At 35.1% G+C, this 24,559-nt stretch overlaps 1 non-coding gene across 1 annotated transcript; it reads left to right on the top strand.

Moving 5' to 3' along the window:
• The first annotated feature begins 4,443 nt into the window (after positions 1-4,443).
• On the top strand, positions 4,444-4,516 carry TRNAI-AAU (transfer RNA isoleucine (anticodon AAU)). Its single transcript has one exon. It is a non-coding gene; the product is annotated as a tRNA-Ile (tRNA).
• The last annotated feature ends 20,043 nt before the right edge of the window (positions 4,517-24,559 follow it).

Below are 24,559 nucleotides of genomic sequence, written 5' to 3' on the forward strand. Positions count from 1 at the left end.
TGGAAATTAAACTCAAAAGCTGTAATTTCACCAAAGAAATTAAAAACTTGTTGATTAAGTGCTTCGATTAAAAAAAAAAAAAAAAAAAAAAAAAAAAAAATGAGACGTATGGAAGACTGCTACGGTATGAAAAATACTTGTTTATCTTAAGCTTCTTTCAGATGTATTTTTGCAAATCTGACTTTAATGTAAATGTACTTCAGAACATCTTGCAATAAAATATACAAATGCTGAAAATAGTAAAAGAGCTTTGAAGTCATTTACTACACTCGAATTTCTGAATATGAAGAGACCTGCGGAACACACTCACAAACTTCCCTGCATTCATGACCGCCCAGTTTTATCACCAGGGTATTGTACAGTTGCAGGAACTTTGGCTAAAGGTGTTATGTTGGTCGCTGATGAAAATTACTTTGTAACCTAACGGTACGTACCGTCTACTGTCTTGCTCTAGAACGGCAAGAACATTTCTGGTTACCATAAATTATTATTATCATTATAACAAAAATATCCTGAACAAAACTCTTATGCACTTTTATAAAAATCAACAAAGTACATTTTTCCGCAATACGGAAACTCACTAATTAATACATATAATATGTAACACTACTAAATGCATCAAATTATTCTGTTTTCAGTTTTCTCTTTCACGCATTCGTGTGTATTAATCATTGAATTCGTGCGTTAATCATTGAATTCGTGCAAGTGAATTCATTGAAGCAACCCCAACCATGCCCCTAATGGATATCTGCTAATTTTACATGTAATCCTGCTAGGTAAATTAGGTAACAGTGTTTTCCTCTGAGCTAACGCTCCGTTCCCCATGAGTAAATGAAGTTTTACTTTTACACAGGAATCTATAGTATTCACGTTCGAATCATTTTTTTCTCTCTCTTTCATTGTCTACTGGATTTTTTTTAAAAAAAGCTCTCCTTTGAGAAAAGAGCATATTTCAACACTGGTTCTCCAATATTTTGCGGAGTTTCCTTAATTATAATGGTACACTTACATAGTTTAACTTTATTCATAGAGTTATTGGACAACTTTCGCAGGTGATCAATTACAAGCAAGAAGAAAAAAATCATATAACTAAATATTTCCACTAGAGACTTAATAAATGAAGCCATTTCATGTCAGAGATTAGATAGAACTTTTATATTTTATAGAATGTTATTTGAAACCAAATAACATTTTAGGACTAGTTTCTAGATATAAATTACCATACATGAGAGAGAGAAAAGAGAGGGACTTGTTGCAATATCGATCAGAGATGGCGTGAGTTAATGAAAACTTGACCCATGACCTACTGTCCCACCACCTACCGTGATCCTTGACCCACCGTTACCTACTGATCTACCACCTACCGTGATCCACTGACCCACCACCCACGATGACCCACCACGCATCAAAATCCACCGTCATCAACTCTAACCCATGATTAACGTCCTCCTCACAACTGTAATAAAGCAAGGCTGTGAAATAATCACTAATCAGAGTTTGAATTTCTACGGTCAATCACTCAAGCACCGCTCTGTTGCAATAACGGCGGATCTGACCTTCACCATATAAAATGGTAAAGTGTTTGTCATGGACCTATTATTTCCTGGTTGAATTACATATACTTTTCAATGGGAAATAGGACGAAATTTGAAAGTCTCCAATCAAGGTAAAGTAGACCAACGGAAAGGAAACAAAATAGTGTAAAATTCGACTGTGTCTTGAAAGTCAAGTAGTAAGTCCTATTGCCACTATTACAATTACAAATATCAATATCCAACAAGGGGGGGAGGGTATTCAAAGAGCTTGCATTACTTATCTACGGTTAAAATTTAAACACAAATATAAGGGTCATTTATAGAAAAGTGAAAGGAGAGTTAACGGTACTAGAATACATGATAGACACGCCTGAAAATATAAACACATGCCTGTTTCTGATTGGTCAAAACTGGAAAATGTAAACAAATCTTTACCTGTGATTGGTAAAATACCTGTACACAATATTTGAAGAAAATGTCTAGAAATATTATATATATATATATATATATATATATATATATATATATATATATATATATATATATATATATATATATATATATATATATATATATATATATATATAATTTTATTTCCTTAACAGTTTTTTAATAACTATTTGCTATTTGCTAATGGTTACACAGAATTGAAACATATTTTTACCTTTCTTCGTTACTAACGCATTGAGATGCTAGGATTGTGGAATTATCCAAAGAGCAATTTACGAGCGAAGCGATTTTTCACAAATCACTCATTTCGATCTCAGTTTGTCCATTGTTATGAGTAGAGTTTTTGTCATATGTAGCTCGAAATGTTTACAAATTCCATATGAATTAAAATTATATAGAATCACAAGACTACTTGTAGTGCATTGACATTTTTTTTAAGTATTGAAACAGGAATGACATCCTTTGAAAGATCAGCAAAACCGGCAATAAAATAACTTCTGCATCCACACAAGAACATTCGTAACAAACAGAAATGTGCCATAAAATCCAAGTGATATTTCCGTTTATACTCACACAAACTATATTTAATTTAAGATACTGATTAACAGTACCATTAGACAATGTTAGATATTTGGAAACAAACTGCAATCTAAAAATTAGTTTTGAAAAACCTTAAACGAAACGTTAGTTTTGAAAACGTTAGGTAAACTACGTGTAACTTGTTTTTCTGTCATCTTGAATAAAAGCCACTATACACGCTGTGAGGGCATTAAGTTTAAATGAAAAGTATATCTAATGTTAATGTTCTCAAAATGAAAAGGAAAAAATAACCGTAACACAACTGTCGAAACATTTTTCCAAAATCAAATACTGGTATTACAAATTAGTTATGAGGGAATAAAATATTTCTCAGTTTTTCACATAGTAAGGAATATTCTTTCAAGATTTTCCTCCAGTTTTATTTCTGTGGTATATTTTAATGTATAGTCCGCCATTTTAGACAAAACGAGGATCCTTATTTCACCTAAAATGGCGGACACAAATGTTATCATTTATTTGTCATAAAAGTATCGGATAATTGGTTAGACGAAATGAGGATTAGGCCAAATGATGCAAGATCATTCCCACCCTTATTGCTCTCTTAAAACTGGAAGTGGCTTAACTCTAGTGCAAATTTTAGTTTCAGTATTGTCCCTCATAAAGCAAAAAACGTAATAGATAGCGAAAGATACGAGCTCTTAGATGTGAATTTAGTGTCCAAAGAATAAATTAATTCATTCTTATCTTCAATCCCTTTTTTAAGACCGGAAGTTGTATAAATTGACCACTTCCGATTTCAACGTTCATCGCAATAGATCAAAAATAGTGAGAGTGGGAAACTGTTTTTGATATGGATTCAGTATCAAGGGTAGATAACATTTCCACCCTTAACTCTCTACTAAAACCGGAAGTAGTAGAAATTTGATGCAACTCTCGGTTTCAATATTGATCCCAATAGAGCAAATATAGTGATACATGGCGTGGAACTGTTTATCCAATATCAATGTACTGTCCCAAGAATAGGTTCGAACTCAGCTCTAATCCTTATATTGAAATCGAAAATAATAGAAACCTACTACAACTTCCGGTTTCAGTTTATATCCTCATAGAGCAAAAATTGGTAATAGATAGCGAGAAATGGTTTCTTTCACATAAATTTAGTGTCTAAATGAAGAAATTTAATTGTGGCTTCAGCATTCCAATAAAAGGTTCCATATATCTTTTCCTCTATCCACCTATTAAAACTGAAACTCATAAATGTACGTGTCACTTCTTGTTAGAGTATTGGATCCTTATAGTTTGGAAGTTTCTCGTATTTTCACAACGTGAAACGTAACTTGTTTGTTTTATAGTAAAATTATACTTCGTTACGTGGCGTAGGCAAAGAAAAATGACCCGTCTAAAGTTCCTCTCCCTAAGATTGATCTAATATTGAAACTGGATTCTGCTTACGTGCAATATGTTCCATTTGTAATTCCTGGTGTGATAACGTTTCTTAAAAGCTATCACCAAGAAAAGGAAGTATTGTAAAGCTATGTTCAAAAAGAATTTGCTTCTCATAATCCCCAAGTTTAGCCCCACGTAAGATTCCTGCAAATTTGTTATGTATCATATATATAATCTTCTAAAGCTCTTTTTCTTAGCGTATATATCATGATTTACCACGCACGATAGAAAAACCACGTTGAGTTAAAAATACTTTAAAATAGTTTAAAAAAACATGTACTTAAAAAATGCAAATAGCTGTATTAATGAGTTGAATAACGTGAAGACTATTTCTGCTATTATGACAGTTAATGATTGACTGTGAAAATGATATAATATTTAAAAAGACGCATCAAAGCGTAAAACAAATGTTAATTTTGATCGACGAAGATTTTTTTCCTTTAAGGAAAGAAATTTCACCTTCCTACAATGAGGCCAGTTAGCTCAGTTGGTTAGAGCGTCGTGTTAATAATGCGAAAGTCATGGGTTCGATCCCCTACTGGCCATGATTTTTGCAATCGAGTGGTTTGATAGTATACGTTTTGCCGTGAGCGTGCCTTAGCTTTGTGCATGCTGGTTGCGAGTGGGAATATTGGACGCCTATATACCAAACCAAACAGGAACACATTGACTGCCCAAGCCGAATTTCTACTTATATCTAGGGCGCCTACAAATATGATCACCGGAGCCCACTAGTAAGTTGTGTACTAATTGTTGTCTGCTGGTCCCAACGATAGTTAAAAAAAAAGTATTTAAAATATTTTTATTACATTCTGTCGCCAGAAAGTGGTGGCTCATGGCGCCCATCATTTACCTCTAAATATACATATTCCAACAAAAGGTTAATTGATCCGTAAAGAACATGCAAACATCAAATCACCTTGCACAGAAATACATTAACAAAGAATATTCTGCTGAATGACAGCAAATTGAGTGTCGTTTTCCCGCTCTGCGATTTTACAACCCGCTCGGGAGTGTAATGCTCCCGAAAGTACGTTTTTTCGCGCGCTACTCTAGCCAGCTGTTTTACGCGCTATCCTAGCCAGTTGTTTTAAGTTGGTCACAAAATTTATATCATGGAATACAAGGGGAACAAAACGAGCCCTATATCATGGAGTACAAGGGGAACAAAACGAGCCCTGTGGGGCTTCTAACCCGTTCCTACTACTACTCCTACTACTACTTATGTGCACAAAAATAAGTAAATCACTTTTTTGAGTATTATTTTCATATTATTTTAATTTAAAAAGTGTTATAAAATGTAAAGAAAAATGTGAAAAAAAAACTTTCCTCGGGCCGGGTTTGAACTTACGCCAAAAGAGATTTTTATTTCTGCTATTTGAGTGCAACGTGGCAGCCAAGTACTGAATTCTGTATTGATTCTACTTTGGGGGAAGAATTGTGGATTCTGTCATAACTTCACTAATGCATGGATGAAAAAGTATGTGAAAGGACGAAATATTCCTTCATACCAAGATTTCCTCGTAAAATCGCATCTCTCGTCCCTCTTATATATAAACATGTAAAATTTAGATTTATAAAGTATCCTATATACCCACTTAGGATCGATCCGGGTAACTTGTGCGTTGTATGTCAATCACCCAATCCAGCTGTCAATGGGGGCGGCTTGCAGCATTGTGCTTATTTTGTAATGTACCATTACAGTTGAAAGTAATGGCAATTTTTTTTTACGCACCCTGTACCTAGTAATTTTTTTTTTTTCAATTTCGGTTTAGTTACACAATTTATTTACTCTCTTTACTTCGAATTAACTATAATGAATCCAAAGGTTTCATTAGTAACCATATTCCCACTGAATAATATATTTTATTTATATTTTGATTAAGTGTAAATCCCATTTTCGGATATATAAGTTGAATAGTTACAAGGTTTACCATTCTGACGTCATACCGAAACATAGTTCCGTCATTGGATATAAATTTTCTTAATTTCAGACCAATGTAGATTTTGGCCAGGTACCTAATCTTTCCCTCACCCCCTCTCATTAGTCCATAGTCACTTTCATATCCGGTTATATCTGGATTTGCCAAATTTCTATTTGCTTTGTAATTTCCGCGGCTAAAGTTTTCGTTCTGATTGGAGGAATTCTCCTACCTCTGGCGTTTTCGGCGCAATGTTATCATAATAATCGAAGACACCTTACGAGGCGCAGCTTATAATTTCGCCTACATATCTGCGGTAAAAGGACTAGGATTTTAATAGAATTCAGGTAAAAATCTGATTTAATTTCATAGTTGAACATTGAAGGCTGTGTAGGAGCCCCAAAAAAAGGGAAAAAATCTGCATTTTTCGTAAAGAAACAATAAGTTAGTGAAACATCCAGTTCTGTTTACTAGGAAGCCATGTTTGCTGCCCAGCTATAATAGACAGAGTGAAATAGTGACTTTACTTTCTTTTTCTTTCAAACCATAGATTCAGTTAGGGATTAGGGAAATTACGACCTGGTTTTGTGTATTTTGTTCGTGTATACAGTAAATGTGATTTTTTATTATTTATTTAGTAATTGCATGTACGTAGTAGGTTTGATAGTTGTAATGTAAATAATCATAATGGCAGCTTAAGCTAGCGTAAAAGGGCTCCTATCCCCTTTTCCAAATTGAACCAGTTCTAGCGGGGGAATGGGTTAGTTATAGTTTGTTTTAGGGCCTTTTCCCCTTTCAGGGGAAGGGTCCCTCAATAAATCTCGTTAAGGTGCCCCCAGGGCATCAATCTTTAGCAATCATTATGTAAACAATTGGTCAGGTCAATTGGACCTAGGGTTACCTTTCTCATTTTGCCCCCCTTTAAGTTTAATAGAGCCGACTGTATATACCAACAAGGGAGTATTTTTCGTCAACATGCATGTAACTAAATGGTGCATGTTTGGTTTAGTTAGTTGTCTTTATGTATAGTACTAACAGTGGTGTATGTAGTTAGTAGTTTTGTGTGAGTGTGTGAATTTTCGGTTAGGACAGTGTATAAATATGCGTTAATTTAGTACCATTTGTCTAACTCGAAGTATACTAAACCGGAGTAAATATTAAATTTCTGATTAATGAGTACAAGTATATATTTCAGTACACGGTAAATTATGCCTCCACCACAGCGCCGTTGCGTCCGGTTTCGCTAATCAATTGTTTGTTGACATTACGACATCGCATGACTTAGTGATCTAGATTGTTTGATTTTGGCCATTTATTTCTAAATTACTTCCCGTGGACATGGTTTTCGGTTCAGATGAGTATACATTCATATAAGATAGCATGAGATCTTACTGTACTGAAAATTTCAGCTTGCTAGGTCCAGTAGTAACTGAAATATCTACTGAAATAAAGAATACCTATTTTCTTAATAGAAGTAAAGCCCATATGCTGTTACTGTTTGTTTCAAAATGTAGTATTAAATTCTCTTTTCCCGTGGCTGTAGAAAATTCCATTGTTGCTTTAGTTTTATCAGCAAATTGGAAATAGATTAATCATTGACAATTTAACTTTCAGTGAATACACGTATGATTTTTTTAAACCTGCGAAGTAAATACAATTTGGGTGCTTCGAAACAAAGAGTACGTGGTTCGATGAATGTTATCGTGTGGTGGTTTGAGCGTGATAGATTGTGATAGTTATATATATTTATTACTGTGTAATGTAAATATGTGTATGGCCTGCGTGTAAAATGTATGAAATAGGGTGTCTTTAAAATATTACTTCGCGCGAAAATTAGTAGATAATGAATGAATGTAATGATATATTAATAATATGATATAAAATACGAATGAGATGATGACACCTATATTTAAATGGATAGGCCTAGTGTATGTTATGTAGTGAAAATATGAATATGTTTACTACAAAAAAAAAATCTCTCGCGTTTTGACTTCTACACCAGTACATTCATCCAACCGAGTTTGCTACTTGGATAGTAAATTGTAGTTGGGAATTGTGTGTTACTTCGCATTTATGTACCTCATAATAACAGCCCCAGATCTTAAGCCTTTCAATAGATAGGGTAGCATCATGTGGGAATTACTTCTAAAGGTTGACAGAAATGATAATTAAGAAAACCAACTGCTATTTCCTGTGATCATCGAAAAGTACAGGTTTCGGTCATTTGTACCTTTAACATTCATTGCCTCTCCGAGATTTTTTTTTTCGTTGCTTACCTTATTTATTTATTGTGCAGTGTTCATATAACTCAGTTCGGACTATCCGATTAAATCAACTGCTACTAAATTAATATTCATGTCATTAGCGTACCCGGACGTCGACCCCTAGTCCCCTTAAGTATTTTCATGTCTTTTCTTAGTTTAATTAGATGAGGGAAATTAACGACGTCCCAGACTGTGGCATGTCTGCGCGGGGTAGCCATCGGTGATGTTTGGTTATTGAAATCACCGATCCAAAATTCAGTTTATTTAATTTTTTTTTATTTTGGCAACCTCTAATTAGGGATATCTTAGCTATTACTCTAATTTCATTACTATTCTGGAATCTTCTAGTTTCCAAGAGGTCGGATGATTTTTTTTTTCTTTTGAAATTCTAAATTAACGCCGTCTCTAACCTTCCGGAGGATTTTCGGGACCCTGCTGGTTTGGGCCGGATACGGGGATCGGATTTCAATCTTACAACCAAACTCTTGTGGGATTGGGATCTGATGGACACAGAACTTGCATCCTTGGCAGCAGGGCGCTCCTTGAGTCTACGTATTTGAGTAGACCACCCTTTTGGCATGTTAAGAATATTTTGGCTATGGATTTTGTTGAGAGCGAAATTCGACTTCTATCTTTGTAGCGTTAGTTATTTCTCACTTAAGTCTTTGGCGCCCCTATTCTTCGTCTTCCTTCTTCTCTATCTCTCTCTCTGTCTTCATTACTTCGAGATTTTTTTTTTTCAAATTTTTCAACCTCCCCCCCCCCGGTTTCTGAAACTCATGAAAACGTACAATATTCATATCACTTATTTCGATCGTATGTACTAACTGAGACATCGAGGGATGCAATTCGTGGAGGTATTGCAGCACATCTCAGGACCATTTTCGCGATATTTAATCCACCACGGGAGAAACTGACGAGAAGGTACACTATGCTTTCAGATTCCTGGAAACATTTGTTATTCATTGATCGTACAAATTATACCCATTGACGACTGATTTCTGGTTTTTCTTTCTATTGATTGGTCATATAGTGTGTATGTATTAGTAGTTTGGGCCCACTAGTTTCGAATAACATTGATTTTTTTTCTGTATATACATCTATATATACTTACATAGTTTTAAAAGTTACGTGCCTGCTCTATTCGTTGTATTTCCACCTCTTATGTCAACTTACTAAATAACACCAACTATTTCTTTATACGCGGATCTTTAGTGAATTGAGAATGATTATTGATTATCGGGTTTATATATATAAAGTACAATGTTGCAACCTTATGAGAAAAAAAAAGTGAATTTTTATAATCAGGGTTTTTGTTTTTGAGCCAATAAAATATGAATACTTGTCGAATATAAAAGGGTTATGTAGATATTAAATGTCGACGAAATACTACGATGGATATTAAAGTGAAATTTATTATATTGAGTAATATGAATATATATATATGTGAGTATGTATGTAGAGGGCTCGGTATTTACCCTGGTTGTTTTAGGTTGCCATAGATTTTTGACACCCGATATTAACCAACTATTTGTGATATACAGTATTACCGCGTAAATTGTAATACATGACATTTTGTTGAGTTGTTATTGATGTTTGTAACTATTAAAGTTGAATATCATGTTAAATACTGCATGTAAATAAAACAAGTAGCAGGTCGTAAGAAAAGTAAAAATAACCCTAATCCTTAGCCAAATTTATTTTGCGAGATCATAGTGAAATCAGTAAGCTACGAAACAGTGTGCCCCACCAACGAATCCTTCTATCAGTAAACTATGAAACAAATCCTTCCCCTACGATCGGAAACCTAACTATTCAGTGACTAGAATCTTCGACTACACGATCTATACAGGAAAAAAAAAATAGTGATCTTAAATTCAACGAACTGAAATTAGGTTAATAATTTAGTAATGTGAATACAGGAATATGGAAATATGTTCCCAATGTTTGGGACTAGACTCGATATTTTAAATCTTGATAAACTTTGAAATTTTATATCAAGTGCGTCAAGTGACGAAATGAGAAATATAAATATATATGTGATATGAAGCAACTATTTGTCTATAGTTAAAGCAAAAACGATTAAATACTCTCATGGACACAAATCACAGTGCGAAAAGAGAGTTGAAAAAGGAGTTATTATCGACGTGAGAACAAAGACTCATAAAATTGTCGAAATGTCTCCTCTTGGGACAGAGACTCAATAAAATGCTACTAAAGTGTTTTTTTTTTTAAGAATGATTAACCAATTATATTTTTTTTCTTTCTTTGCCGCAATGATATGTATTCATTGCACTGAATCTTAAATATATTGACCTTTGAATTTTTTTTTCCTTTATTTTTGTCTTTCGTCTTTTGTCGAATTTTTTCTTATGTAATCCAACTTCTAATATATCTAGAAAGAGAAATGTGTTATTTGATCTTGTTGAAAGTAGCGGATTTCTGTGCAATGCTTATGAAACATTCTTTTCATGTATAAAATTTTTTCCTGTTATGTCAAACTAAGTTTTCTTTTATTGAAATGTAATAAATGTCTATAGAAATGTAGTTAGGTTAGTTTAATTCAACTAAGTACAACCTGAAGTATACATTGTCCTGTATGAATGTGTGTGTGAGTGAAATGTAGGTTTAGTATTAAGTGCACAAATTATTTTGACATATATGTGTGACTTATTATAATTAATGGTATTTAGCAATTAAACTCATTGAATGTTAATACTAACTTAATTTAAGTTGGCTCTATGAAGGAAGTAAAAAGGACCGAAGTAGCCTGAACGAATGATCATCATGAGAGAACTGTGAAAGTCAAAATCTTCGACAAATATGTGATACTCTGATTTTTTTTTTCCTCTGTGGTCGATTCTAACATGCCATCAACTTCGTCGTTCATTTTTCAAATATTGGATATTAGTCTAGAACTTCTGGAAATATTGAATAAACGGTAAAATTAAACTTTCTCATCTATCTCAGAGCTAGATTGGGATAATTCGGTAGTTCGGGTTAAATGGATCTAGGTCGGGGATGTATGGGTTAACATGTGTCTACCTTTGATTACCTTAATACCAAATATTCACCCAATAGCTATTGGAAATGATCCCAATTCGATATTTATTCACTTTTCCTTTACCATATTTCTTAAAATATCCAGTAACAGTTTCCTCTTTATCACCTTCTTACTTTACCACCTTTCCTCTTCTATCTTCCTTTTCCTTTCTTCATCTTCTTCTTCTATTTTTTAAATAAAACTGAAAAGGGGGTCGTGACTGGGAATTCTATATGTAATAAACACGGTCATGTATTTATTTATTTTATTTTATTTTCTTTAGAAGTCCGATAAAAAGTTTTTCTCGTTTCGATCGAACCTAGTATGTTCGAAATTAAGAAATGGGTAATATATTCCAATATAATTAGACATAAGCTGATAGCTTCATGAATATCCCCACCAGGGGTGAAGGGTTCCCACTCACGACTTATTCCGTGCATTACATTTGTTGCAGATTCTTTTTCCCTCAATCAGTTTTAGATTGACGAGCCGTGACGGGATTCGTTGTTATGGAAACGGTGGTTTCTATGGCAACGGGCTCTTCCCTTTTTCAGTTTTAGAGTGGCGACACGTGACAAGACTGTTGCCATGGTAACGCATGTTTGCTGTGGTAACGGATCTGAAAATGCTTATTGAATAATACCAGTTATCATGCCAATCAGTTTTTGATTGGTGAACCGCGACAAAAATGGTTGTCATGGCAACGTTTGTTCCCATGGCAACGGATCTCAGTTTAAATGGCGACCGATAGATCTGAAATTTTTTTAAGAATGTCAAAGAGTGAGGTTGAAGGCATGTTGAATTGATTACAACATTGAAATTAATAAGAGAAATTTTATAGTCAAGTGAAACAAGTAGAGTCGTTGGCTACTTTGTCATTTTTGTTTCCTTTTCTAAGGGGGAAAAATAGAAGGAGTGTCAAAATTTTCTCTAAATTAGAACTAAACGCTAGAAGGGTTTCAAGGAAGGAAAGAGAATGGGAGTCCTTTAATTCATGAATAATACTTATCTTGATAGCGAATAAGTATTTTATAGTATATGTGTATTTTTGATATATATCTTGTCTTTTGTAAAGTGTATAGTGTGTCAAAGCTATGGCAACAAATAAAAAAGTTGTTTTGTCACAGGACGAATGTGAAGTCACGTGCACTCAATGCACGTTAGATGAAAAAGAGAAAAGATCTCGCGCCCCGCGGAGATTAATAAGATGCACCGGTTGTGGACTAAAATGGATCCACTTTGCTTGCACCAATTTGGATGATACTGCTGAAAATGCAGAAAAAGTTCAAACCGGCGAAATAATAAAATATTGTGAGGATTGTGAAAAGGACCGAGGCCAAATATCTCCAGCGGAGATATCTGACCTCGATGATGAGGAAAAGAATGGAGATCACAGTGATTCTCGGGATCAGACGGCAAACCCGAAGGAAGGAATGTCATCTGGAGGGTCTGACACGTCTGCATTAATTCGCCAAATGATGCAAATGATGAACAACAAATTTGATGAATTGAAACAGAACGGTGCAGATATGAGGCGTGAGATAAATGAGATAAATGAGAAGTTAGATCAAAATAGTGCAGATCTGAGGCGTGAGAATGCAGAAATGAGACGTGAAATAAATGAAAAGTTTGATACCTCGAAACGAGAGACCGACGCTCGATTCGAGGTACTAAACAATAAATTTGACCAGATCTGTTTAGACTTTGCTTCTTCGATTAGCAAATTGAAAGAGCAAACGTCTACTGAGCTAGAGCAGGTTAGATACCGGGCCCAACATTCTACCGAGCAGCTCAGAGACGAAACAAATGAAAAATTAAACGAAATAGATGTAAGGTTTGAGAGCACAAACAAAAGATTTTGTGACATCGAACAAAAAGTTGAACAGCAGCAGGCTGAAATAAGTAAATTAAATGTTGTAATATCTAACCTATCAATAGAAACCAAACTAGAGTCGGTTGATCAAAGAATTAGTCAAATTCAAACCGAAGTAGACAGTCTTAAGGGGAATATTACTAAATTGGAACTCGTCAAGTCTGATATCTCCTATCCTTTTCCTGATGGCGATTCTCCAGGGAAAATTTTCCCAGAAACAAGTAACGTCCTCCCGGGAAAATGTCAAGTGTTGCCTGATGCACGGGACACAACAATGTATTGTCCCCCGCATCAGCCAACCTCGAAATCATGGTTGAGTAATTTTGATGTACCGATGCAGTCGAGTGTTGTGACTACAACAGTCACTAGCGTAAATGCTCACTCTACCTTTGGAATGGTACAATCTTACAGCGTGCTGCCAGGAGGGGAAAGGAGATGTGCCGGACCGTCGGTTACTGCCGTGGTGGGTTCTAAGTTCGAACCTCACATGGTCAACACTAATTATAAAACCTCTCTTGGTCATATGGGAGCGTTCAGTTCGGTGACCACTCCGTCGGTGGCAAATCCGGTGACAACCCCAACCGCTCAGGATAACGCGTTGATTCCAATAGATTCTTTTCCTGCCCCGTATAGTATGAGCTCTAAAGTTTCCCTCCGGGATATTGAACGTTTTCCCACTTTCGATGGGAACATTGCTAACGGGTTACCTCGAGTTTTCCTGCGAAGATTGCAGCAATATCTAGATATGTACAAACTTACTGATGGGGAACGCCTACAAATAGTCGAAAAATGTTTGATCGCCGCTTCGGGCGCATGGTTTGCCTCGGTTAAATACCAAATCCGGACGTTCAGTGATTTTTTGATTCTTTTCAAAGAAGAGTATTGTAATGAGCACATCGAGCGGCTCCAAAAGAGAAACTTACAATCACTCCGGTATGATCGCTCCAAGTATGGGTCCCTCTTGGACTATGCTTGGAAAATCATTGAACTATATTATCAGATAGCTGAACATCCCTCTCAGGCCGAACTGGTAGATATTATAGTTAACGCTCTTCCACCCGATGAGTCCCGGGCCATAGCGTCCCACTTGTGCCAAACGGTGCGAGAAGTCACCTCACGTTTAGCTGCCTTGTGCGGCAAGGAAGTTGGTGGTCCACCAAAACGATACTTCGCCCGACAGGCAAAGATTCTAAAACCGACGAAGACGAAGGTAACGGCAAGTTGCCAGACAGATTTCCTGAGTTATACCCAAGCTGGATCTCGTTATCCTAGTGGGTATGGCTCAGAAAACAACACTAATGGCCGGCGACTATTTAGGAATCGGCCCATGTTCAACAATCGCCGGAGTTATCGTCCCTATGACCGTACCAACATGGAATCGAACCCGGATAGGGGCGATAACACCAGGAGGAATTTTAACAGGACGTACGGAAGAAGGGAGAACGGTAATAGTCAGGGCAATAATAATAACAATAATAGTAACAATAATGTAAATCGACCCCAGAATTCAGTCCCTTCGCAAGTGCGTGGTAACGGTGAGCCTAGAACAATATTAAATGGCAGTGATAGACGGGAAACTGCGGCCTAATGTCATCAGATATACTAGTCGACGGCTGAAGCCTTACGAATTGTCTCTGTCGATTTCTCAGTTATAACTTCTGTCCGTTCTATTGCTATATGAACACTACTGAAAAAAAAAGTATCGGAACTCACAATTTTCGAAATTTAAAGATTTTCAATTGTACAGAAGATAAACGTAGTGAATTACTCGCGCAATACCCCAAGTAGATATAATATACTGTCCTAGTGAGACTGGTAACGTTTGAATGGGATGAATGAGTGTGTTAATTTAACAAACATCAGTAGTTAGTATTCCCAATTAGCAAAATTTTGTTATTCTAACAAAATTTTGTTAATGGGCCGGGGAAAACTGTAATGTACCATTACAGTTGAAAGTAATGGCAATTTTTTTTTACGCACCCTGTACCTAGTAATTTTTTTTTCAATTTCGGTTTAGTTACACAATTTATTTACTCTCTTTACTTCGAATTAACTATAATGAATCCAAAGGTTTCATTAGTAACCATATTCCCACTGAATAATATATTTTATTTATATTTTGATTAAGTGTAAATCCCATTTTCGGATATATAAGTTGAATAGTTACAAGGTTTACCATTCTGACGTCATACCGAAACATAGTTCCGTCATTGGATATAAATTTTCTTAATTTCAGACCAATGTAGATTTTGGCCAGGTACCTAATCTTTCCCTCACCCCCTCTCATTAGTCCATAGTCACTTTCATATCCGGTTATATCTGGATTTGCCAAATTTCTATTTGCTTTGTAATTTCCGCGGCTAAAGTTTTCGTTCTGATTGGAGGAATTCTCCTACCTCTGGCGTTTTCGGCGCAATGTTATCATAATAATCGAAGACACCTTACGAGGCGCAGCTTATAATTTCGCCTACATATCTGCGGTAAAAGGACTAGGATTTTAATAGAATTCAGGTAAAAATCTGATTTAATTTCATAGTTGAACATTGAAGGCTGTGTAGGAGCCCCAAAAAAAGGGAAAAAATCTGCATTTTTCGTAAAGAAACAATAAGTTAGTGAAACATCCAGTTCTGTTTACTAGGAAGCCATGTTTGCTGCCCAGCTATAATAGACAGAGTGAAATAGTGACTTTACTTTCTTTTTCTTTCAAACCATAGATTCAGTTAGGGATTAGGGAAATTACGACCTGGTTTTGTGTATTTTGTTCGTGTATACAGTAAATGTGATTTTTTATTATTTATTTAGTAATTGCATGTACGTAGTAGGTTTGATAGTTGTAATGTAAATAATCATAATGGCAGCTTAAGCTAGCGTAAAAGGGCTCCTATCCCCTTTTCCAAATTGAACCAGTTCTAGCGGGGGAATGGGTTAGTTATAGTTTGTTTTAGGGCCTTTTCCCCTTTCAGGGGAAGGGTCCCTCAATAAATCTCGTTAAGGTGCCCCCAGGGCATCAATCTTTAGCAATCATTATGTAAACAATTGGTCAGGTCAATTGGACCTAGGGTTACCTTTCTCATTTTGCCCCCCTTTAAGTTTAATAGAGCCGACTGTATATACCAACAAGGGAGTATTTTTCGTCAACATGCATGTAACTAAATGGTGCATGTTTGGTTTAGTTAGTTGTCTTTATGTATAGTACTAACAGTGGTGTATGTAGTTAGTAGTTTTGTGTGAGTATGTGAATTTTCGGTTAGGACAGTGTATAAATATGCGTTAATTTAGTACCATTTGTCTAACTCGAAGTATACTAAACCGGAGTAAATATTAAATTTCTGATTAATGAGTACAAGTATATATTTCAGTACACGGTAAATTATGCCTCCACCACAGCGCCGTTGCGTCCGGTTTCGCTAATCAATTGTTTGTTGACATTACGACATCGCATGACTTAGTGATCTAGATTGTTTGATTTTGGCCATTTATTTCTAAATTACTTCCCGTGGACATGGTTTTCGGTTCAGATGAGTATACATTCATATAAGATAGCATGAGATCTTACTGTACTGAAAATTTCAGCTTGCTAGGTCCAGTAGTAACTGAAATATCTACTGAAATAAAGAATACCTATTTTCTTAATAGAAGTAAAGCCCATATGCTGTTACTGTTTGTTTCAAAATGTAGTATTAAATTCTCTTTTCCCGTGGCTGTAGAAAATTCCATTGTTGCTTTAGTTTTATCAGCAAATTGGAAATAGATTAATCATTGACAATTTAACTTTCAGTGAATACACGTATGATTTTTTTTAAACCTGCGAAGTAAATACAATTTGGGTGCTTCGAAACAAAGAGTACGTGGTTCGATGAATGTTATCGTGTGGTGGTTTGAGCGTGATAGATTGTGATAGTTATATATATTTATTACTGTGTAATGTAAATATGTGTATGGCCTGCGTGTAAAATGTATGAAATAGGGTGTCTTTAAAATATTACTTCGCGCGAAAATTAGTAGATAATGAATGAATGTAATGATATATTAATAATATGATATAAAATACGAATGAGATGATGACACCTATATTTAAATGGATAGGCCTAGTGTATGTTATGTAGTGAAAATATGAATATGTTTACTACAAAAAAAAAATCTCTCGCGTTTTGACTTCTACACCAGTACATTCATCCAACCGAGTTTGCTACTTGGATAGTAAATTGTAGTTGGGAATTGTGTGTTACTTCGCATTTATGTACCTCATAATAACAGCCCCAGATCTTAAGCCTTTCAATAGATAGGGTAGCATCATGTGGGAATTACTTCTAAAGGTTGACAGAAATGATAATTAAGAAAACCAACTGCTATTTCCTGTGATCATCGAAAAGTACAGGTTTCGGTCATTTGTACCTTTAACATTCATTGCCTCTCCGAGATTTTTTTTTTCGTTGCTTACCTTATTTATTTATTGTGCAGTGTTCATATAACTCAGTTCGGACTATCCGATTAAATCAACTGCTACTAAATTAATATTCATGTCATTAGCGTACCCGGACGTCGACCCCTAGTCCCCTTAAGTATTTTCATGTCTTTTCTTAGTTTAATTAGATGAGGGAAATTAACGACGTCCCAGACTGTGGCATGTCTGCGCGGGGTAGCCATCGGTGATGTTTGGTTATTGAAATCACCGATCCAAAATTCAGTTTATTTATTTTTTTTTTATTTTGGCAACCTCTAATTAGGGATATCTTAGCTATTACTCTAATTTCATTACTATTCTGGAATCTTCTAGTTTCCAAGAGGTCGGATGATTTTTTTTTCTTTTGAAATTCTAAATTAACGCCGTCTCTAACCTTCCGGAGGATTTTCGGGACCCTGCTGGTTTGGGCCGGATACGGGGATCGGATTTCAATCTTACAACCAAACTCTTGTGGGATTGGGATCTGATGGACACAGAACTTGCATCCTTGGCAGCAGGGCGCTCCTTGAGTCTACGTATTTGAGTAGACCACCCTTTTGGCATGTTAAGAATATTTTGGCTATGGATTTTGTTGAGAGCGAAATTCGACTTCTATCTTTGTAGCGTTAGTTATTTCTCACTTAAGTCTTTGGCGCCCCTATTCTTCGTCTTCCTTCTTCTCTATCTCTCTCTCTGTCTTCATTACTTCGAGATTTTTTTTTTCAAATTTTTCAACCTCCCCCCCCCCGGTTTCTGAAACTCATGAAAACGTACAATATTCATATCACTTATTTCGATCGTATGTACTAACTGAGACATCGAGGGATGCAATTCGTGGAGGTATTGCAGCACATCTCAGGACCATTTTCGCGATATTTAATCCACCACGGGAGAAACTGACGAGAAGGTACACTATGCTTTCAGATTCCTGGAAACATTTGTTATTCATTGATCGTACAAATTATACCCATTGACGACTGATTTCTGGTTTTTCTTTCTATTGATTGGTCATATAGTGTGTATGTATTAGTAGTTTGGGCCCACTAGTTTCGAATAACATTGATTTTTTTTTCTGTATATACATCTATATATGTACTTACATAGTTTTAAAAGTTACGTGCCTGCTCTATTCGTTGTATTTCCACCTCTTATGTCAACTTACTAAATAACACCAACTATTTCTTTATACGCGGATCTTTAGTGAATTGAGAATGATTATTGATTATCGGGTTTATATATATAAAGTACAATGTTGCAACCTTATGAGAAAAAAAAAGTGAATTTTTATAATCAGGGTTTTTGTTTTTGAGCCAATAAAATATGAATACTTGTCGAATATAAAAGGGTTATGTAGATATTAAATGTCGACGAAATACTACGATGGATATTAAAGTGAAATTTATTATATTGAGTAATATGAATATATATATATGTGAGTATGTATGTAGAGGGCTCGGTATTTACCCTGGTTGTTTTAGGTTGCCATAGATTTTTGACACCCGATATTAACCAACTATTTGTGATATACAGTATTACCGCGTAAATTGTAATACATGACATTTTTTTGAGTTGTTATTGATGTTTGTAACTATTAAAGTTGAATATCATGTTAAATACTGCATGTAAATAAAACAAGTAGCAGGTCGTAAGAAAAGTAAAAATAACCCTAATCCTTAGCCAAATTTATTTTGCGAGATCATAGTGAAATCAGTAAGCTACGAAACAGTGTGCCCCACCAACGAATCCTTCTATCAGTAAACTATGAAACAAATCCTTCCCCTACGATCGGAAACCTAACTATTCAGTGACTAGAATCTTCGACTACACGATCTATACAGGAAAAAAAAAATAGTGATCTTAAATTCAACGAACTGAAATTAGGTTAATAATTTAGTAATGTGAATACAGGAATATGGAAATATGTTCCCAATGTTTGGGACTAGACTCGATATTTTAAATCTTGATAAACTTTGAAATTTTATATCAAGTGCGTCAAGTGACGAAATGAGAAATATAAATATATATGTGATATGAAGCAACTATTTGTCTATAGTTAAAGCAAAAACGATTAAATACTCTCATGGACACAAATCACAGTGCGAAAAGAGAGTTGAAAAAGGAGTTATTATCGACGTGAGAACAAAGACTCATAAAATTGTCGAAATGTCTCCTCTTGGGACAGAGACTCAATAAAATGCTACTAAAGTGTTTTTTTTTTTTAAGAATGATTAACCAATTATATTTTTTTTCTTTCTTTGCCGCAATGATATGTATTCATTGCACTGAATCTTAAATATATTGACCTTTGAATTTTTTTTCCCTTTATTTTTGTCTTTCGTCTTTTGTCGAATTTTTTCTTATGTAATCCAACTTCTAATATATCTAGAAAGAGAAATGTGTTATTTGATCTTGTTGAAAGTAGCGGATTTCTGTGCAATGCTTATGAAACATTCTTTTCATGTATAAAATTTTTTCCTGTTATGTCAAACTAAGTTTTCTTTTATTGAAATGTAATAAATGTCTATAGAAATGTAGTTAGGTTAGTTTAATTCAACTAAGTACAACCTGAAGTATACATTGTCCTGTATGAATGTGTGTGTGAGTGAAATGTAGGTTTAGTATTAAGTGCACAAATTATTTTGACATATATGTGTGACTTATTATAATTAATGGTATTTAGCAATTAAACTCATTGAATGTTAATACTAACTTAATTTAAGTTGGCTCTATGAAGGAAGTAAAAAGGACCGAAGTAGCCTGAACGAATGATCATCATGAGAGAACTGTGAAAGTCAAAATCTTCGACAAATATGTGATACTCTGATTTTTTTTTTTCCTCTGTGGTCGATTCTAACATGCCATCAACTTCGTCGTTCATTTTTCAAATATTGGATATTAGTCTAGAACTTCTGGAAATATTGAATAAACGGTAAAATTAAACTTTCTCATCTATCTCAGAGCTAGATTGGGATAATTCGGTAGTTCGGGTTAAATGGATCTAGGTCGGGGATGTATGGGTTAACATGTGTCTACCTTTGATTACCTTAATACCAAATATTCACCCAATAGCTATTGGAAATGATCCCAATTCGATATTTATTCACTTTTCCTTTACCATATTTCTTAAAATATCCAGTAACAGTTTCCTCTTTATCACCTTCTTACTTTACCACCTTTCCTCTTCTATCTTCCTTTTCCTTTCTTCATCTTCTTCTTCTATTTTTTAAATAAAACTGAAAAGGGAGTCGTGACTGGGAATTCTATATGTAATAAACACGGTCATGTATTTATTTATTTTATTTTATTTTCTTTAGAAGTCCGATAAAAAGTTTTTCTCGTTTCGATCGAACCTAGTATGTTCGAAATTAAGAAATGGGTAATATATTCCAATATAATTAGACATAAGCTGATAGCTTCATGAATATCCCCACCAGGGGTGAAGGGTTCCCACTCACGACTTATTCCGTGCATTACATTTGTTGCAGATTCTTTTTCCCTCAATCAGTTTTAGATTGACGAGCCGTGACGGGATTCGTTGTTATGGAAACGGTGGTTTCTATGGCAACGGCCCTCCCTTTTTTCAGTTTTAATTTCAGTGTAATATATCTCCCAATTCTTCCTCCAAATTCGAATAAGTGCAAAATTCATCCTAGAAAACTAAGCAATTGATTTTCGCTTTTCAACTGTCCTCAGTGTAGCTAAGTACGGATTTTTGGAAAGCTAAGCAACAAGCATTAACAATCAAACACTCACAATTTAATTCATCTCCCATGCACAAAACTGCATACATGAATCACAGGGCTTTTATATATATATATATATATATATATATATATATATATATATATATATATATATATATATATATATATATATATAAACAATTCAACGCGTGAGCCACAGATGGCTTATAGGGCTTCTTTACCAAATTCCCGTGAGCCACATAAGGCTCACGTGGCCTAAAGGGCCATTTCATTGTAAGTCATAGATATGTGGCTTACGTGGCGGTCAATCTGTTAAATTACGAGGTGAAATAGCAATTAGGGATCCAGGTCTGGAACCGGTTCCTAAGATCCGGTTCTGGAAACGGGTTTTCGGATCCAGGTCTGGAATCGGTTCCTAAGATACGGTTCTGGAACCGGTTCTGAAAACCGGATCTTCAAGAACTGGTTCCGCCGCCGGAACCGGAATTTTGTGGTCATCCCTAATAGCAATAGGTAAAGTCTTTTCTCCACGAGAAATCATACGACCGTCATTAAAACATAAGAAGCACATTTTCAAATTCTAAACGAGAAATGCAACAATGCTCATAGTGTTTACTCGGCGAGAAATGTCTCGAGTCTCGTTGGCAATACTATTTTACCCAGATGTTAAACACTGTTTTACTGTTATATAGTTCACAATATTATTAAAAAGTCTATAAGTTAATAGCGAAATTATACGAATACAATTAAAAACATTTATTAGTGCTTAATTATACGGAACACATTACACAATATACTCCGATTATAAGTAAGGTTTAAATGTAGTTTTATCACACCCTTCGTGGCTCCTGGGCATCTTGTGACAGGGAAGAGTTCTGATCACTTCTAGATGAAATGAAATTTTAAAAAATAATTTTAAAAAAAGTAGACGATAAACGCTTTCAGAGAATAGGCATGAGATGAGAGTTCAAAATAAAATTACGAGTCTAGAAACCACATCTCTTCTCTCGTATCGAAAGCAACACTGAGCTCCCTCGTAGCTACGTAAAAAGCTTACGCGCATTTGGCTTGGGTTCGATTTCCGGCAGGAGCTGAAGCAGTTTGGATTCCACGTTTAAGCTGTAATCCACATCTCTTATAGCCTCACTGTTGAACGGATTTAATTTTGTGGCCAACATTACTTGAATGAAAGAGAGAAGTAATAAGATTACTTAAAAGATAACGGAGACAAGTGTCCTAGGTGGGACAATTAAAAAAGTAAAAGGAAAGTAATCATACGTTTTAACCTAACGGTTAAAAGATTCGACTACCAATTCGGTCCATGGTACATATAAATGTTAGTTTTCCTGGTTGTTTCTAAAATTTTTATGACGAAAGGTTGTATAACTAATAGGATACTATCTTTTTCAATTAAAATACCGTATATCGTATTTCATATTTTTTAAAGTAAATTGACAAGAGCAACGCAAGTAGATATTAGTCCTTTGTACTCTTAAACAACGAAAGTGTAAGAAGAGATTTGATTCCTAGCTCATAAACATCTTAAAATTGTCTGGAAAACTGTGTGATGAGATTATTGAATAACATTTGCAAAACAAATAAATAGAAAGGACAGTATTAATCATAGTAATGAATAATTATGCTTGTTTTGAAAAACAGGGATTAATGGACAACTTAATTTTTAATTCCACACATGTATTAAATATATGTTATTACTCTCAGAAAATGAAAGACAGTAACAGTGGTGCCCACCCCCCTTATGTCCATGACGCACCCCCCCCAATTGTCTATCCGTAGGTGTTCTTCCATGAAAAAATCTTCTTTTCGATAAATTTTTACACCTCCTCAAACATATTTATATAGATTTTTACCCCCCCAAATATTTCAATGACGCACTTTTCGTCATAGCCCCCCCCCCCTCTGTGGGCACCCCTGGACAGTAAATACTACAAGCATATGCTACGACATTTAAAGAAATATTTACTTTTGCAACTTCCCGAAACATGTTCGTTGCCAATAGGTGCAGTTTTCACTTTTTGGGGCACATCAAAACACAACAATACTTAGAATCACTCCATACTCCAGTTATACAAAATAATCCCAAAATCTAGAATTATGTTGAATTCACTAAATTTAATTATATATACACTCGTACACCCCTAACACACCACTTCACTCGTATATTACACTACAAAACAATTGAAGAGGTAGAAGAAGTTTCTTATTACGCTTTTGTTTTCTTTATTTTAGAAGGAAGAAAAGACATTTTAGGAACTGTCAATTTTTGTGCAATTGAAGAATAACTTGTGAAAGATTTTTTTTTTCGAAATGTTTTCTGAATTAGTTTCAAAGCGGCTGACTAATATATCGAGCCCTTGTAAGAAGTGAAAGTATGCTGAAATTGTTGTGCTCCAATAGGTAAATTTTGGGTTATTTTCAGTGGCAACTAAAACTCAATTCCTGTAGTTTTCTTTACACCACGGGAAGACAATCAATACGTACTCACGGAACGGGAAATATATGGCACCATTTTTTTTTCTATGAACCAGTAATACAAACAAAAACTTTGGATTTCTAAATGAAACTGTATACATTAGTGGGTTACTTCAAAACACTGCGGGGGCAACTGCCCCCTTTGCCTCCCCCTAATCGCCGCCCATGGATGTAAGGAATATTTATGCTAATATGACAATTGAGGAGTTTGATGTCATAAGGGCGTGAGCGACTTTATTCCCTTTTTTGCATAAAACGCATTTGTGGCTTTTGCCATGCTTGTTAAGCCTCCTGGTAACGTTTCAATTCAATATCAGAATAAAATGCTGCATATTACGTTGTTTTCTGTAAGGAAACAATACTACTTAAATTTTCAACATCGTTTTTCTCCAACTGCATGTTTCAGACTTGCGCCCTTATTGCATCCAACTCGTCAATTAATGATCGTAAAAATGGTTGGAATTTAAGTGGAACCATCAAAGCCAAGAACAGATATTTTCCTTAATTTTGTTATCGAAAAAGCGTTAGAAGACTACAGTAGACATCAGACTTATGCAAACTCACTTCTGAAACTGATCGTAGTAGATCTATTTATAACTTCCAGTTATAATACAGGAATATAATCAGATATGAAACTTATTTTGGAACGCTGCAGCCTTGTGGTCTATCTCCGATCATCTTTCATGTGCCATTTTTGTAGTACTACTTTCACCCATACTGTGTATATTTCGAGTCTTTCGAGCACGAAATCTTCTAAAACCATCATTGATTATGGTGGTTCGGATTATACGTTAAAATCATAGGTCCACCTCTCATAGCTTCGATGTTGGAAAGCGACGTGAGAC

The sequence above is a fragment of the Thermobia domestica genome, chromosome 15 (assembly GCF_964235325.1).
Source record: "Thermobia domestica chromosome 15, izTheDome1.hap1.1, whole genome shotgun sequence".
In the NCBI taxonomy this organism is placed as follows: Eukaryota; Metazoa; Arthropoda; class Insecta; order Zygentoma; family Lepismatidae; genus Thermobia; species Thermobia domestica.